Source organism: Lagenorhynchus albirostris, chromosome X (genome assembly GCF_949774975.1).
Source record: "Lagenorhynchus albirostris chromosome X, mLagAlb1.1, whole genome shotgun sequence".
Taxonomy (NCBI): domain Eukaryota; kingdom Metazoa; phylum Chordata; class Mammalia; order Artiodactyla; family Delphinidae; genus Lagenorhynchus; species Lagenorhynchus albirostris.
Genome location: NC_083116.1, coordinates 78069531 through 78085115, shown reverse-complemented (window position 1 = coordinate 78085115; position 15585 = coordinate 78069531). Strand labels below are relative to the sequence as shown.

General features: G+C 41.9%; 1 non-coding gene and 1 pseudogene across 1 annotated transcript; one reads left to right on the top strand and one right to left on the bottom strand.

Moving 5' to 3' along the window:
* Positions 1–4370: 4370 nt before the first annotated feature.
* LOC132513825 (nuclear receptor coactivator 4-like) lies at positions 4371–6243 on the bottom strand (annotated as a pseudogene).
* An 8241-nt stretch (positions 6244–14484) lies between these two features.
* Positions 14485–14556, top strand: TRNAE-UUC (transfer RNA glutamic acid (anticodon UUC)). Its single transcript has one exon. It is a non-coding gene; the product is annotated as a tRNA-Glu (tRNA).
* The last annotated feature ends 1029 nt before the right edge of the window (positions 14557–15585 follow it).

Sequence of the window (15585 nt, the reverse complement as noted above, 5' to 3'; positions counted from 1 at the left end):
CTTTGTTCTGTTCCGTGGCAGTGATTTCCAACATTCTGTCTTCCAGCTCACTTATTCATTCTTCTGCCTCAGTTATTCTTCTATTGATTTCTTCTGGTTTATTTTTCATTCCATTTATTGTATTTTTCATCTCTGTTTATTCTTTAAAACTTCAAGCTCTTTATTAAACACCTCTTGTAACTTCTCAGTCTGTGCTTCCATTCTTTTTCTGAGATCTTGAATCATCTTTACTATCATTACTCTGAATTATTTTTCAGTTAGTTTGCCTATCTACTCTTTATTTAGTTTTTCTTGTGGGTTTTTGTGTTGTTTCTTCATCTGAAACATATTTCTCTGCAGTCTCTTTTTATCTGACTTTCTGTGTTTGTGGATTCCTTTCTGCTGGCTGGAGGACTATAGCTCCTCTTGCTTCTAGTGTCTTCCCTCTGGTGGGTTAGGTTAGTCATGAAGCTTGTGGTTGCTTCCTGATGGGAGGAAATTGTGCCTGCCCACTGGTTCGTCGAGCTGGGTCTTGTCCCTCTGGTGCGCAAGGCTGTGTCAAGAGGTGTGTCTATAAGTGGCTGTGAGCTCAATATGGCTTTAGGCACCCTGTATGGTGATGAGTGGGCCTGTGTTCTTATCTTGCTGGAGGTTTGGCCTGAGGTGTTCCATCACTGGAGCCTGTAGGCTGCTTGGTAGGGCCAGGCTTTGATGCCAAAATTACAATCTCTGATAGAGCTCACACTGATCAATATTCTCTGGGGCTCCTGCCACTAGTGTCCTTGCCCCCACAGTGAACCACAGCTGACTCCTACCTCCCCAGGAGACCCTCCAAGGTCATAGGTAGGCCCACCCCTGGCTCCTATGGAGTTACTGCTTTGTGCTGGGTCTCAGTGTATGTGAAACTTTGTGCATGCCCTCCAAGAATCGAGTCTGTTTCTCCCAGTCCTATGGAACTCTTGCACTTAAGATCTGCTGGCTTTCAAAGCCAAATGCTTTGGGGATTTCTCCTCCCAATGACAGACCCTCAGGCTGGCGAGGGTGAAATGGGGCTCAGGACTCTCACTCTTGTGGGAGAACCTGTGTGATATAATTATTTTCCAGTTTGTGGGTTGCCCACCCACAATGTATGGGATTTGATTATGTCACAAAAGCTCCCCTCCTTCTATCTTGTTGTGGCTTGCTGTTTTTCTTTGAATGTAAAATATATATTTTTGTAGGTTCCAGTTATTTTTATTGAAGATTGTTCAGCAGTTAGTTGTGATTTTGGTGTTTTCCCGAGAGGAGGTGAGCTCAAGTCCTTCTATTCAGCATTCTTTGCTGGAATTGAGGAGCTGCTTTTAGTTTGGATGCTTGCTGCCTCCTTCTTTAGCATGTGCTGGCCATTATCTCCTGATATGGGGTGTTCAGGTAAAATGGCTCTTGCATGCTCCCAGGATACTGGGACTAGGGTCTGACACCTGCTCAAGCATCTCCTATAGGCGGCTCTTCTCCACACTTTCTCAGGATAGCAGGGGCAAGGCCTGGCACCTGCTCACAGATTTCCTAGTGGAGACAACTATCTGCACCCTCCTGTGACAGCAGGGGCAGGGCCTGGCTCCTTCTTGCAGATTTCCTATGTGAAGATGCTATCCATGCCCTTTCAGGACAGTGGGGGCAGGGTCTGGCGCCTGCTCACTGATTTCCTAGGGGTGGGCACTATCTGCCCTCCCAGGACAGTGGGGGCAAGGCATGGGCCCTGCTTGAAGATTTCCTATAGACAGATGTTATCCGTGCCTTCCCGGGAAAGCAGAGGCAGGGCCTAGTGCCTGCTCCCAGGTCTCATAACAGTGCTGGTGCCCAGCTCTGGAGCCCATAATGACTCAGTGACTTGTGCCCACCCCCAGAGCTCATGTAGGTGGTGTCCTTTTGCCTGGGAGTGCTCACAGGGAAAGAAGCTCTTATGGTGGTCCCACCCCTCTCCTCATGCTCTCCCCAATAATGGCACCTTACCTCTCTGGCAGGCCCAGGCTTCTTCTAAGTACACCATCAGTTACCACAGCCCAGTCTCCTCAGGCTGTTTCCATGCAAGCCAACACTGATCCTCTCCCTGGATCTGGTCTCTGAAGCCTGAGCTTCAGCACCCAGCATTCAGCTGCACCAACAGATGAGTGTCTCAGTCTGGGGATCACAGGGAGGCGGTGCTGAACTTCTGTGCAGGGTACTTTCCATTTTGCCTTCCACTAACCAGTTGCTGTGCTCTCCTCCTAGGCTCTGAAGCTCCTCCTCCATCCAATCTCGTCTCCCCACCAGTGAGGAGACTTCCATGGGTGTGGGAGCCTTTCCTCCTTCACAGCTTCGTCTCTGTGGTGCAGGCACCATTCCAATTCCTTCTTTTTCTTTTCCCTTTACTCCTTACCCAGTTATGTAGTGGTTTTCTTTGTTTCTTTTTCTTTTTTTTTGGAAGTCTGAGGTCTTCTGTTGGCATTCAATAGCTGTTCTGTGTGAATCGTTCCACTTGTAGATGTACTGTTAATATTTTTGTGGGAGAAGATGAGCTCCATGTAATACTCCTCCACTATCTTGATCTCCCTCTCTGAGTTACTTTTTTTTTTTTTGGCTGTCATCCTTTGAATGGAGGGAGATACAAATGCATTAATGCCAAAGAATGCTTTACATACTCATTAGCATAGTGATTAATGTTAATTGAGGGATACACAATGTGTTAAACCTCAAAAACTACAAAGTTTCCTGCAACATAAGATAATGGAAATGCTCCTTCTTAAGTTTTTCCCACCACCTTTACTTTTAAAGTTCTAAATGGTATCTTGGGAACTAAAAAATAATAGGCTAGTTTCAGCTGTGGTTCAAGAATTCTAGTGAAGCTGTATGGCAATGACACTGGGACTGTGAAATTTCCCCAAAAGGTCTTTCTAGATGACCACAAGTACAAACTTTAAAAGTATTTCCAGTAAGGGCTTCCCTGGTGGTGCAGTGGTTGAGAGTCTGCCAGCTGATGCAGGGGACACGGGTTCGTGCCCTGGTTCGGGAAGATCCCACATGCCGTGGAGCAGCTGGGCCCGTGAGCCATGGCTGCTGAGCCTGCGTGTCCGGAGTCTGTGCTCTGCAACGGAAGAGGCCACAACAGTGAGAGGCCCATGTACCGCAAAAAAAAAAATAGTATTTCCAATAACACATAGGCAAGTTGAGTGGCTTAATAATTTAAATGCCTGGAAAGCAGCTAAGATGTCTCGTCTTAGAGAATTTTAAAACGTGGTATAAGTACCATTTGTGGCCTACAGAGAAACTTTTTAAAGCATGGACATAACTTTAAGGATACCAAGGAAACATCAATAGTTTTCATAAAGCTTCAATAAACACCCCAAGGCATAAGTGTTCAAAACAGCCTATTCACTAAAATGTCACTGCATTATACTTTTAGAGGTATAAGTATGCTATGCTTGCAGTGAGAGGACATTTAATTTATGCTTAGGTGTCAAATTCATCTTTCATTTACACAGGATGCACCAATAACACTTAGGATAGTGAATAGTTCAAGTACTACATTTCCAACATGTCTTGCCTTTTGCTTTTTGATTACTCAGCACTGGGACTCTTCTGCCTGTAGTTTTTCAGAATATTTTGAAAGAGACTAGGACTACCCTGAATATAGACTTCAAGTAATATTGAGCCCTTCTGAAAGAGCTGTCTAGATACTTTAATAATAATGTTTAGAGAAGGGAATAAAGACAAAACTTGCAGTAACTGAGTTTCTTTCAAAAGAAGAAAAATAACGTTGAACCTGGCATGTAAGCTAAAATGTTTTGTAATTAATGTCAAAATTTGCCAGGATTGTTAATACATATTTTGGTAAGAAAAAAACACTATATTGGCAAGGTTAATTATTTGTGTGCAATATATTGTATATTAATGAAACAGAAGAATTCACCAGTAATGGAAGAAAACCCACAGCAAGGGAAGCATCCAAAGAAGGGCAATCAAAAAGTTAGGTAAGTTTACTAGCTTTATAATACAAAACACATCTTAATTATAGAACTATTTCATTTTTAAAACTTCAGTTTTTTAATGTACTTCTAATAACAACCTCATCTAAGGAGCCATGGAGGCTTATGAAGAAGACCTAGCCACGAAGATGCTGTGTTTCTAGTGTAGGGGTGAATTAATGCTGCTATAAGAAGAAACTGAATCACATCAGCATCAACAAACAGCCTTTTTCTTTTACACAGTAACTCATAATTTGATGACATTATTTCTCTTCATTAGTTCAAAATTAGGCAGGAAAGGAACTACATCAGACCCAGAAACACAATGATTTGGCAAGCCACAGTCAATCAGCTCATGGATTTGTGATAATCTGCAGAAAATTTGCCTGACTCTAGTACTCCATTTTTTCACATCTGTAAAGGAGTTCGATACAATCTTTTTTTTAAATCAACTTTAAACTGCAAACAGGCAAAGAGATCACGAACTGCTGGGGGGGGGGCGCTGTAAAGGGCAGGGGGAAAGTTGTATTCCTCCTGTAGGGACCAATTAAGTAACACTTCCTTGGCCTTCTTTTGAAGTAGCCACTTGTTTTCTCCTGAGGATAACTGGCTAAAATTTCCTGTCTTCTTCCCTGGCAAGACCCAGTCAGCTGTGTTAAAGCGAAACCAGGAAGTGGCCGAGAGGCTTGTGAGCTTTTGTTTGCAAGCTCTGTCCTTGGTAAGAGGCACTTCCTTGGGACATCCCTCTTTGCACGAGGGAGTAATGAGCCACTCTGACAAGGGACTGTTGTTTATGACTTAGAAGGAATAAGCAATTCTAGAAGAAGCCATTGCCTTTGGTGCCTTAGCTTGTTCTGTTGCCTCTTTTCTGAATGGACAGGGCCACATATTCAGGGAATCTTTATGTTTCTCAGGTTCAGGTTTTGGTTCCACAGGCATACCATTTTTATCCTTTCCTTCTTTCTTCAGAACCCATTTACACAGAGCTTCCTTCTCACAAGTTTCATCACACATGCACTCTGCAAAGCTTATACAGGGCTCATTGGCTTTGCAGACCTCCTCTACTTTATATGGGTCTTGATGGTTCTGAACAAGCCAATCCTCAGTAATCACACTGGGAGCAGACATGAGTTTATTGGACTTCAAGTGGTTATTCAGGCACTTCAGACTGACCAGATTTTCAGTCTCCACACCTTTGGGCAATTGGTACAGGAATCAGGCTTGACAAGCCAATCATACACACTATAGGACTCCTGGTAACACCCGGAACAAGAGCTTAAACTTCTCACTGGTTTCACATCTGCCATTGCCAGACTTCTCAAGCTTATGGGATTCCTGGGGAGTCACCAGCCAATCAGAAAGGTCCATCTCATCTTGATCAAGAAGCCCTAGATCTCCAACCTTTTCAATTTCAATGGAGTAAGAACTGGTAGTAGAATAGCTGTTACACTTTTGGTAACTTGGTTTTTCAGAAACTTCTTATTGCTGACTCTTGTGGAGACAGTTTTCCAAGGCCTTTAGGTTGTCCCAGACATTATTGAAGAAATTGCAGGCTCTGGCAGAAGTCTGACTATTCTCTAAGGTCTGCTTTTTGGGTGATCCAGTCCTGGAGATTGGTGCTGGGTATGTAAGAAGCCTGGTGACAATTGGCAGGTTTGCTACCAAGGAGCCATTCGCTGATAATGACAGCTGTGGTGCTGGATGCTGAGTTCTGCTCTGACAATGGTATATAGGCTCTTTTCTCCAGGAAAGACCCAATATTTGATGAACTAGCATGAGCCATAAAGTGCTCAGGAATTTTAATGGTCTTGAGAGACCCAAATATGGTGATAGCCTGGCGCAGGGCAGTTATGTTGGCTTCAAAGAGTAGGACAGTGGAATCTTTAGGTTTGAGGGTCAAACTTCCCAGTCTGTCCAGGCACACGGAGACTTGATTGGCTAGATCTTTGTTTTGGGTGCAATCCAGTTGATGAATAAGACAACTGAACTGGCCCAGTAACCAGTTGAGCTGCTGGGCCTGCTGCTGAAGTGCCTTCTCTTTAAGCTGATAGATGAGATCTATCTTTTCATACACCCACACCTCACAGCTTTGAAAGCATTCCAGGTGATGACTTATGCAACTGTGAATCTGGGCTTTGACCTCTCACAAGTTATCTTTAATTTGCTGTTCAGCCCAGAGAACTCCACCAATAGCAAGCTCCAAGCCCCTCTGTACATCACAACACCTCAAAAGGGGTTCTCTATTACTGGAGCAGCCTCTCTGGTCCTGTGAGGTACTCATTCTTCTCCCTGTTCCATCTAACGTCAAGTAAGGCATTTCTAGTTCAAAAGCAACAGTGACTCATGCAACTTTCCAGGTTTCCCAACACTTCCTAGAAGCACAGTCACCCTAAGAAACCTGGGTCCCATCCTCCCTGGAAGCCACAGCCTACCATTCACTCTCCACTTCAGAGCAGGCAAGGGCACCACTCAGTACACATGCACACAGCCCTGGCTGCAAGACCCATTCTTGGCCCAGCAAGGCAAGCCCACCCCTTGGACTCCTGCTGTGGTGCTGAGCTGCCAGAGGTAACTCACAGGCCAGGTCCCTGCCATGCCAGCTTCCTGGCAAGCAGGAGGTTGCTTTATCCAGGACTGGGGTAAGGAAGGTCCCTGAGCCTGCAGGCTGTGCCCTGCCCTTCCCATGCACCTGGCAGTGGCCCATGGGCAGAATTAGGATACTTTTATATTTCCCTTTTGATTTCTTTTCTGACCCATTGGTTCTACAGAAGTGTCATTTTGTTTTCACATATGTGTAGATTTTCCACATTTTCTCCTGTTGATTCCTAGTTTTATATCATTGTGGTCAGAAAGGATTGTTGGTATGAGTTCCTTCTTCTTAAATTTCCTAAGACTTGTTTTGTGTCCTATCACATGACCTATCCTAGAAAGTGTTCCATGTGCACTTGAGAAGAGTGCGTATTTTGATGCTGTTTTATGGAATAGTCTACATAGGTCTAAGTCCATTTTGTCTAAATTTATGGTTCAATTCCAACATTTCTTTGTAGATTTTCTGAGTGGAGACTCTATCAGTTGTTGATACTGGGTTATGAAGTCCCCTAGTATTATTGTATTGCTGTCTATTTCTCCCTTTAGATCTGTTAGTGTTTGTTTAACATAATTAGGTGTTCTGATGTTGGGTGCATGTATATTTATGATTGTTATGTCATCTTGATATATTGTCCCTTTATCATTATATAATTACCTTGTCTATTGTTACCATTTTTGGCTTAAAGTCCATTTTGTTTGATATGAGTATCTACATTTGTTTACACTTCCATGGAATATATCCTTTTATTACAATAAGTCCCCTATGTATGAACCTTCAAGTTGTGAACTTTCAAAGATGCATACATGCCTTTGCATGTCAAATCACGTGTTAGTTAACATGTCTGGCATACACTGTCACATGTGTGCATTCTCTACAAGTGGTTGTGCTTTTGTGTACTTTACTGTACAGTACTGTATAGAGTATAGTAGTACAGTATCTTTATTTCAAGCCCAGGATGTCTGGAAGCAAGTGTAAAAGCAGCAGTGATGTAGCTGATACTGCTAAGGTGCACCAAACGATAATGGTGGAAACAAAAGTGAAAATAATTGAGAGAGTGGAGCAAGGCAAAAAGATAGTAGATGTCGCTTGTTTTTATAACATGAATCATTCAACCATCGGCACGATTCTAAAGAACAAGGACAAGATCATGGAACATGTGAAGTCTGCTGTGCCAATGATGTTGACAATAATACTGATGAAGCGTATAAAAGTGATGGAGGAAATGGAGAAACTTTTCAGAGTGTGGATGCAGGATCAGCATCAGCATCGAGTCTCACTCAGCTTAATGCTGATTCAAGAGAAAGCTAAAAGAATTTATGAAGACTTGAAGAATAAACACGGTGAAGAATCAGAAGGCACATCTTTTAATGCCAGCCATGGCTGGTTTCATTGGTTCAAGGCTAGAGCCAACCTTCACAATGTAAAAGTAAGTGGCGAGGCAGTGAGTGCAGATATGGTAGCTGCCCAGGAATTTCCTAAAATGCTTCAAGAAATTATTGATGAAGGCATATATTTACCCAAGCAGGTTTTTAATGTGGATGAGACAGGACTGTACTGGAAGAGGATGCCACACCAAAGTTACATCAGTAAGGAGGAAAAGTTTTTGTCAGGCTATAAAGCAGCAAAGGATAGGCTAACTCTGTTGTTTTGTGGCAATGCTTCTGGTGATATAAAGCTAAAGCCTCTCTTAGTTAATCATTCAGAAAACCCAAGAGCCCTTGAAAACATAGCCAAGGACTCTCTTCCTGTCATGTGGAAGAGTAACCCCAAGGTCTGGGTTACACAGGCCATTTTCCAGGACTGGTTTTTCCACCACTTTATTCTGGAGGTAGAGAAATATTGCTTGGAGAAGAATGTACCATTCAAAATTATTTTGCTGCTCGGCATTGCTCTGTGCCACCCCCCATTCATGGGCGACTTTCATCCCAACATCAAAGTAGTGCATCTGCCACCGAATACTACATTGCTTATCCAACCTATGGACCAGGGAGTTATAGCGACTTTCAAGAAATATCACTTACGTCACACTTTTCCTCAGGCAGTAAAGGCGAGTGACGAATCAGGAACAACTTTGTCACAATTTTGGAAGGACTATAACATCTACAAGGCCATAAAAACATTGACTTTGCTTGGAATAAGGTTATGGCTGTCACCATGAATGGAGTTTGGAAGAATCTTTGCCCGCAGTTTGTTCATGATTCTCGTGGATTTGAGATGGTGGATGCGGAGTCCAAAGAGGTTTTCATCAATTTAGTGACCTTCAGTGAGAAGCTGGAGATAGATGTGCAAGAGGACAACTTCATTGAACTCCTTGTTGTGCAGCATGAGGAGCTTACTACTGAAGACCTGATGTAATTGGAGGCCCAAGAGAAAGGATGAATAGGGACAAGAAGAAGTAACTGAAGATACAAAGAGATTCACGACACAGGAAATGGCAAGGGGATCTTCTTTATTTGAGGAGGCACTGTTAGTTTCTCAGGCACAAGACCCAAATATAGAATGGTACACGAAGGTTGCAGCAGCTGTTCAGAATACAATCCACTGATACTGTGTCATCTATGATAAGAAAAAAAGAGTTACTACCCAGACATCACTGGATCATTTTTTCAAGAGGGTAGATAGAGTTGAATCCAGCAAGGAACCAGAAACTGTGCCATCAATGTCAGGCCTGAGTGAAATTGCAGCTTGCCCTCTGTCTCCTGTTGCTGACAATCCTTCAGTTCTACCATCTCCCAACTCCTCTCCCTCCTCCAGTCAGTAACTATTCTTGCCTGTTCACTTGATGTCAGTCCCTGTATGCCAGCTGTTGTGCTGTACTACTGTACTTTTCAAGGTACTGTACTGTAAGATTAAAAATGTTTTCTTTATTTTTTGTGTTTGTTTTTTATGTATTATTTGTGTGAAAAGTATTATAAACCTATTACAATACAGTACTATATAGCTGATTGTGTTAGTTGGGTACGTAGGCTAACTTTGTTGGACTTATGAACAAATTGCACTTATGAATGCACTCTCAGAACGGAACTCATGTGTATGTAGGGGACTTACTATACTTCACTTTGAGTCTATGTATGTCTTTAGAACTGAAGTGTGTCTCTTGTGGGCAGAATTTAGTTGGGTCCTGTTTTTCTTATCCATCTAGCCATTCTGTGTCTTTTGATTATTAATTCAATCCACTTACTTTTAGAGTGATTTTTGATATGTCAGGACTCACTTCTGCCCACTGATTGTTTCCTGGGCTTTTTAAATTTTCACTTTTTCCTATCTCTGCCTACCTTTGTCTTTAGTTGTAGAGTGGTGTAATTAAAAGTGGACTTGAAGGAAACATTAAGCTACAATGCTTAGCAAACTGACATAGGCCTCATCTCTACAGTATATTTTGCTATTAAATGGCTTGCCACAGCAGCATCAACAGCAATTTTCTTCATATTATGCCAAATTCAGAGCAGTAATGTGTATTTGAAATCAGACCCTGTATTTTACTTTGCTGTTTTAGAAGATAGCTGAATCTTCTGCCTTGGGCCTACCTCAGTGTAAGATTCAGATAAGATTAACTCTCTGATTGGCTTTTCTATATATTTTATACTTTTGACCTCTTCTTTAAAATCTTTACTTAGCTTTTGAGTAATCACTCTTATGACTCACCTACTCTCAGTATTTTTGTAGGTCTTTCTTCTCCATCCACACGTAAAAGTTGTTTTTCTCCAGGGTATTGTTCTTGACCTTATTCTTTTATCTTCACAATATGAGTGTTTTAACTCACACTCACAGTTTCCACTATAAGTTACATACTAATAGACCCTAAATTTATATACAGGCATACCTCAGAAATATTTTGGGTTCAATTCCAGACCACCACAATAAAGCAAATATTGCAATAAAACGAGTCACATGAATTTTTTTGGTTTCCCAATGCATATAAAAGTTGTTTATACAATAATGTAGTCTAAGTGTGCAATTAAATATATGTTATTGCTAAAAAAATGCCAACAACCACCTGAGCCTTCAGTGAGTCAAAGTAATAATATCAAAGGTCACTGATCACAGATCACCATAACAAATATAATAATAATGAAGAAGTTTGAAATATTGTGAGCATTACTAAAATGTGACACAAAGATATGAAGTGAGTAAATGCTGTTGGGAGAATGGTATCGATAGACTTGCTCAAAGCAGGTTTGCCACAAATGCCATGCTGCATTGTAAAAAATGCAATATCTGTGAAGTGCAATAAAGCAAAGCATAATAAAATGAGGTATGCCTGTATCTTGATCAGGTCTCCTGCGTGAAGTTAATTCAGTCAAATGCAAACCTAACTTTTTAATCTAAAAATTCATTAGGTTCTTTAAATTTAGTGTATATAAAGCTGAACTCATAATCTCTTTCAAAACTATTCATCCTCTTAAACACCTTTTCTTAGTTAATGGGATTATCACCTACCAAATTCCCAAAAGGAATCAGAAATCTGGGAGTCATAACCATCGCATCTGTAGTTTTTCTTCTCAAACTTCACATTTAATTGGTCATAAGAGCTAAGAATCTACTATATATATATATATATATATATATATATAGAGAGAGAGAGAGAGAGAGAGAGAGAGAGAGAGAGAGAGAGAAAGTTACATAGATATATATATATATATATCTTTTTTTTAAAACTTCCCCATTGACACTTTTTTACCCCTTTAATTTAGGTTCTCTGTATTTCTTGCCTGGATGATTGCAGTAGTCATCTGATTATTCTAGATGTAAACTCTCCACAACTTTCCCATACTCTTTAATCTTTCCTTCATACTGATTCCAGAGTGATGTATCTAAAATAAAAATCTGATTTATTCTCATGCTTCAGTGAATCATTTCCTACAGAATAAAAAAAATTGAATTTTTTTACAGAATAAAAATTGAATTATTTTATCATAGTCATTGCTCCATCCATACCATGGTATTTATAGTTCCCCAGAATTCACCATACAGTTTCAAGCCACAATGATTTGTGAATAGTTGCCTCTGTGAGTATTCATTCATACTCTTCTATATGCCTATCTGCTTGCATGATTTTGTACCCATCTTTCAAAATCTACTTGGTATAGCTTCTTTTGTGAAATCTTGACTGCCTTCAGTGAGTCTCTACTTTCAAGTACACATTTGACTTGACTTTAAAGAATATTTTGAAGTTGAAAAAAGACAAATTTTAGAGATATTGTGAATGAAGCATGGTGGAAAGTAGTTAATACAACGCTGTACTAAGACTTAAGAAATCCATTCTTAGTTCTAGGTCTGCCAGAGAATATATATATATATAAACTTAAGTCATTTAATATCTGACTTATTTTTCCTATCTGAAAAATATTAGTGTTGAACTAAATGGCCTTAAAAGCTCTTGCAATTTTAGCATCATTGATTTTGTAGGTCCTGTTGGAAATGGGGTGTAGGTAACTTAAGTTGAAACTGTAGAGAACTACAAGGATCTGAAGAGGTTTCAACTTTAGTGTTTAGCTGAGTACTCATCAGCATAAGAGAGAGAGAAAACTATACAAGATTATGGAAAGAACTACCTACAAAGATAGAATAGTGATTGTAGTTTACATGGTTTATAGAAGTGTTCATTCTGTCCCCAGCTAGAGTGGAATTCCTTGTGACATACATGACAATCTTTAGAAAAATCAGTCTTGGTGAAACTAATGACAGACTAAATGCTGCTCTAGTCCTTCCTAACAAATTAAAATTAAGACCTGAAAATATAACTCTTTCCAAGTAACATAAAAGCATTATTGAATAAAGATGAAGATTATTTACAAAGAGAGTGACGTCAGCATCATGGAAGCATGAGACACTCTTTTTTCTCTCCCCATCAATCTACAACCAACAAAAGTGTCTCTGCCCAACACACAAGTATTCTGGAGAATTCCCCACATCTGTACATCTAAAAGTGGGTGTACTGGAACACATAGAGGAGGTGGGACCAAGGGAGATAGCAGAGATGGTACCTGTGATGGTGGACCCCTGGCTATGATAGCTGAGCCCACAGCCCTAGAGAACACAGTAGCAGCAGGGGATAGACAGAGTGGCACACACAACTCCAGCCTCCCAGCTGCAGCATCACCTGTGGCCACAAGGAACAGAGCAGCAGCAGCAGCTGGGCCTGCAATCTGTCTATCTAACTAAAGAGGTGCCCATGACTCTTCTCTCCTATCCCCATCATAGCAGTGGCACCCATGAACCTGACAATACAAGGTATGGCAAAGATACCCATGAGCCCAGCTCCCCCTCAATCATCCCTCTCGCCCTGCAGCTGTGGAGTTGTGACACAGGAGATCCTAGATGCAGGAAACTGGCCATCCTTGTGCCCAAGGCAGCAAAGCCAGCAACAACAGCAGTGACACTGGCAAAAAGTCACCAGCAACCTTAGAAGCACAAGCAGTAAAGAGACCACCAGACAACACCTCTGAAAGAGGAGCTAGAGGATCCACTTTCTAGGGGGAGATCAAGGTGATAAAGTGGGATGACACTGAACTCACTCTCTCCAAAAACACATCAGAAATACATCTACATGTGGAGAAACTCTTGCTGAAAACAAGCTGGAGGCTGGCAGAAAGGCTATTCTATAACCAGGACTGTAAAGAAAGATACACAAAGAGTCAGGTAGGAAAGGAGAAGTGATCAGGTCAGGACCTGTGCCCCTAGCTGGGAACACAGAAGAGGAGGGGGATATCTCAGGCTTGGGAGTCCTCACTGGGGAATAAAAGGTTTGAGACACATAATGGTCACCCCAGACCTGGGGTCCGACACTGGCAAGACCAGTCCCCTTAGCTGGTTTGCAAGCCAGTGAGGCTTACTAGAAGGCTGTAAGGAACTGAGAGTCTGCTCATGAACAGAACATGCACAGGCTTGCTTATTCCCAGGAATGAGGAAGAGGAAACAGACTAAAAATGGCCTGGGGCTCTGGCTGGTTTCACAGGACCAGCCCAGCATGCACCCTAACCCACACTGAGTGTCTGCTCTAGTCCCTCTTGCTCCAGTTCAACTCTCTATCAGAGCAAAGGCTGCCATTGCCAAGGAGATTTTACACTGGGGGGAACAGAGCTAGCTCAGACCTGGCCCTGCCTCTGAACAAGGCAATGATGGCCATTGCCAGGGAACATTCAGAATCAGCAGATTGGGAGCTACCTGAGACTCTGACTGGCCTGCTGGGACCATCCCAGCACCCTGGCCTGCACTGAGCACATCCTCCAGTACCTCTTCCTCTGGCTTTGCTCTCTGCTGGAGTGAATGTGCCATTGCTTGGGGAGGGGGTACATGCACTTGGAGGAAACAGAGAAAGCTCAGACCTGGCCCTGCCTCTAAATGGGGTGAGGGCAGCTGTTGACAGTGATACACAGAGGCAGAAGATTGTAAACTACCTAGGGCTCTGAATGGCTTGCTGGGACTATCCCAGCATGCACCCCAGCCCACAACAGGTGTGCACTCGAGCCCCTCTTGCTCCAGCACTACTGTCCACTAGGGAAGTAGTGCCCTTGCCAAGGGGAGAATGCACACTTAGAAGGAATAGAACCAGCTCAGAACTATACCTCATGACTTCTGATCCAACATTTGAGGCCAGACTCCACCCCTGATAGGGCAGTGACAACCATTTCACAGAGGAGAAGTCCTAGTTCACACATGGCTCGGGTTTTAACCCTTCCATTTCCAGCCCTACCTCCTACCAAGGTGGTAGCTGCCAGCACACCACAAAGAACGATGTGACCCATGCTCACTTTAGATCCAACTCTCCCAACAAAGGCACTGGACAAATGCAGACTTCATAGGGACACTTCCTCTCAAAGACAGCCCTTTAAGACTGAGATAGGTAACTGTTTATTTTCATAGAGACAGAGAAAGTTAAACCCAATGAGTATATGGGATTTTGTTTCAAATGAAAGAACAAGGGGGAGTTCCCTGGTGGTCTAGTGGTTAGGATTTGGCACTTTCACTGCCATGGCCCAGGTTCAATCCCTGGTCAGGAAAATGAGGTGCCACAAGCCATGCAGTGTGAGGAGGGAAAAAAAATCAAGGAAAAAAAACACTAACAAACAGAGATAAATAATTTAACTGAGGGCTTCCCTGGTAGTACAGTGGTTAAGAATCCACCTGCCAGTGCAGGGGACACAGGTTCAAGCCCTGGTCCAGGAAGATCCCACATGCCACGGAGCAACTAAGTCCATGTGCCACAACTACTGAGCCTGCACTCTAAAGCCCATGATCCACAACTACTGAGCCAACGTGCCACAACGACTGAAGCCCACATGCCTAGAACTTGTGCTCCACAACAAGAGAAACCACCGCAATGAGAAGTCTGCACACTGCAACAAAAGAGTAACCCCCACTCACTGCAACTAGAGAAAGACCATGCACAGCAATGAAGACCCAACACAGCCAAAAATAAATAAATAAATTATTTTTTTTAAAAAAAATAATTTACCTGATAAAGATTTCAAAGCATTAGTAATACATATGCTAACTGAACTTAGGGGAAAAATAGATGAACTAAATGAGAATTTTAAGAAGAATCTAGAAAATATAAAAAGAACCAGTCAGAAATGAAGAATACAGTAACTGAAATGAAAAACGCACTACAAAGAATTAGCAGACTAGGTGACATAGCAGCATTGTTCTTAATAGCAAAGATATGAAAGCAACCTAAGTGTCCATCAACAGATGACTGAATAAGGAAACTGTGGTTTATATCATATATAAACATATATGACCCAGCAATAAAAAAAGAATGAAATTCTGCCATTTAAAACAACATGGATGGACCTGGAGTGTATTATACTTAGTGAAATAAATCAGACAAAGGCAATTACTGTATGTTATCACTTACATGTGAAATCTTAAAAATAAATCAAGCTACTACATAAGAACAGAAACTCCCAGACACTGAGAACAAACCTGTGATTCACAATGGGAAAAGGTATAGGAGAGGGACAAGATAGAGGTAGGGGATTAAGAGGTACAAACTACTATAAAAAGAAATAAGAAGAGGGAGTCAGATAA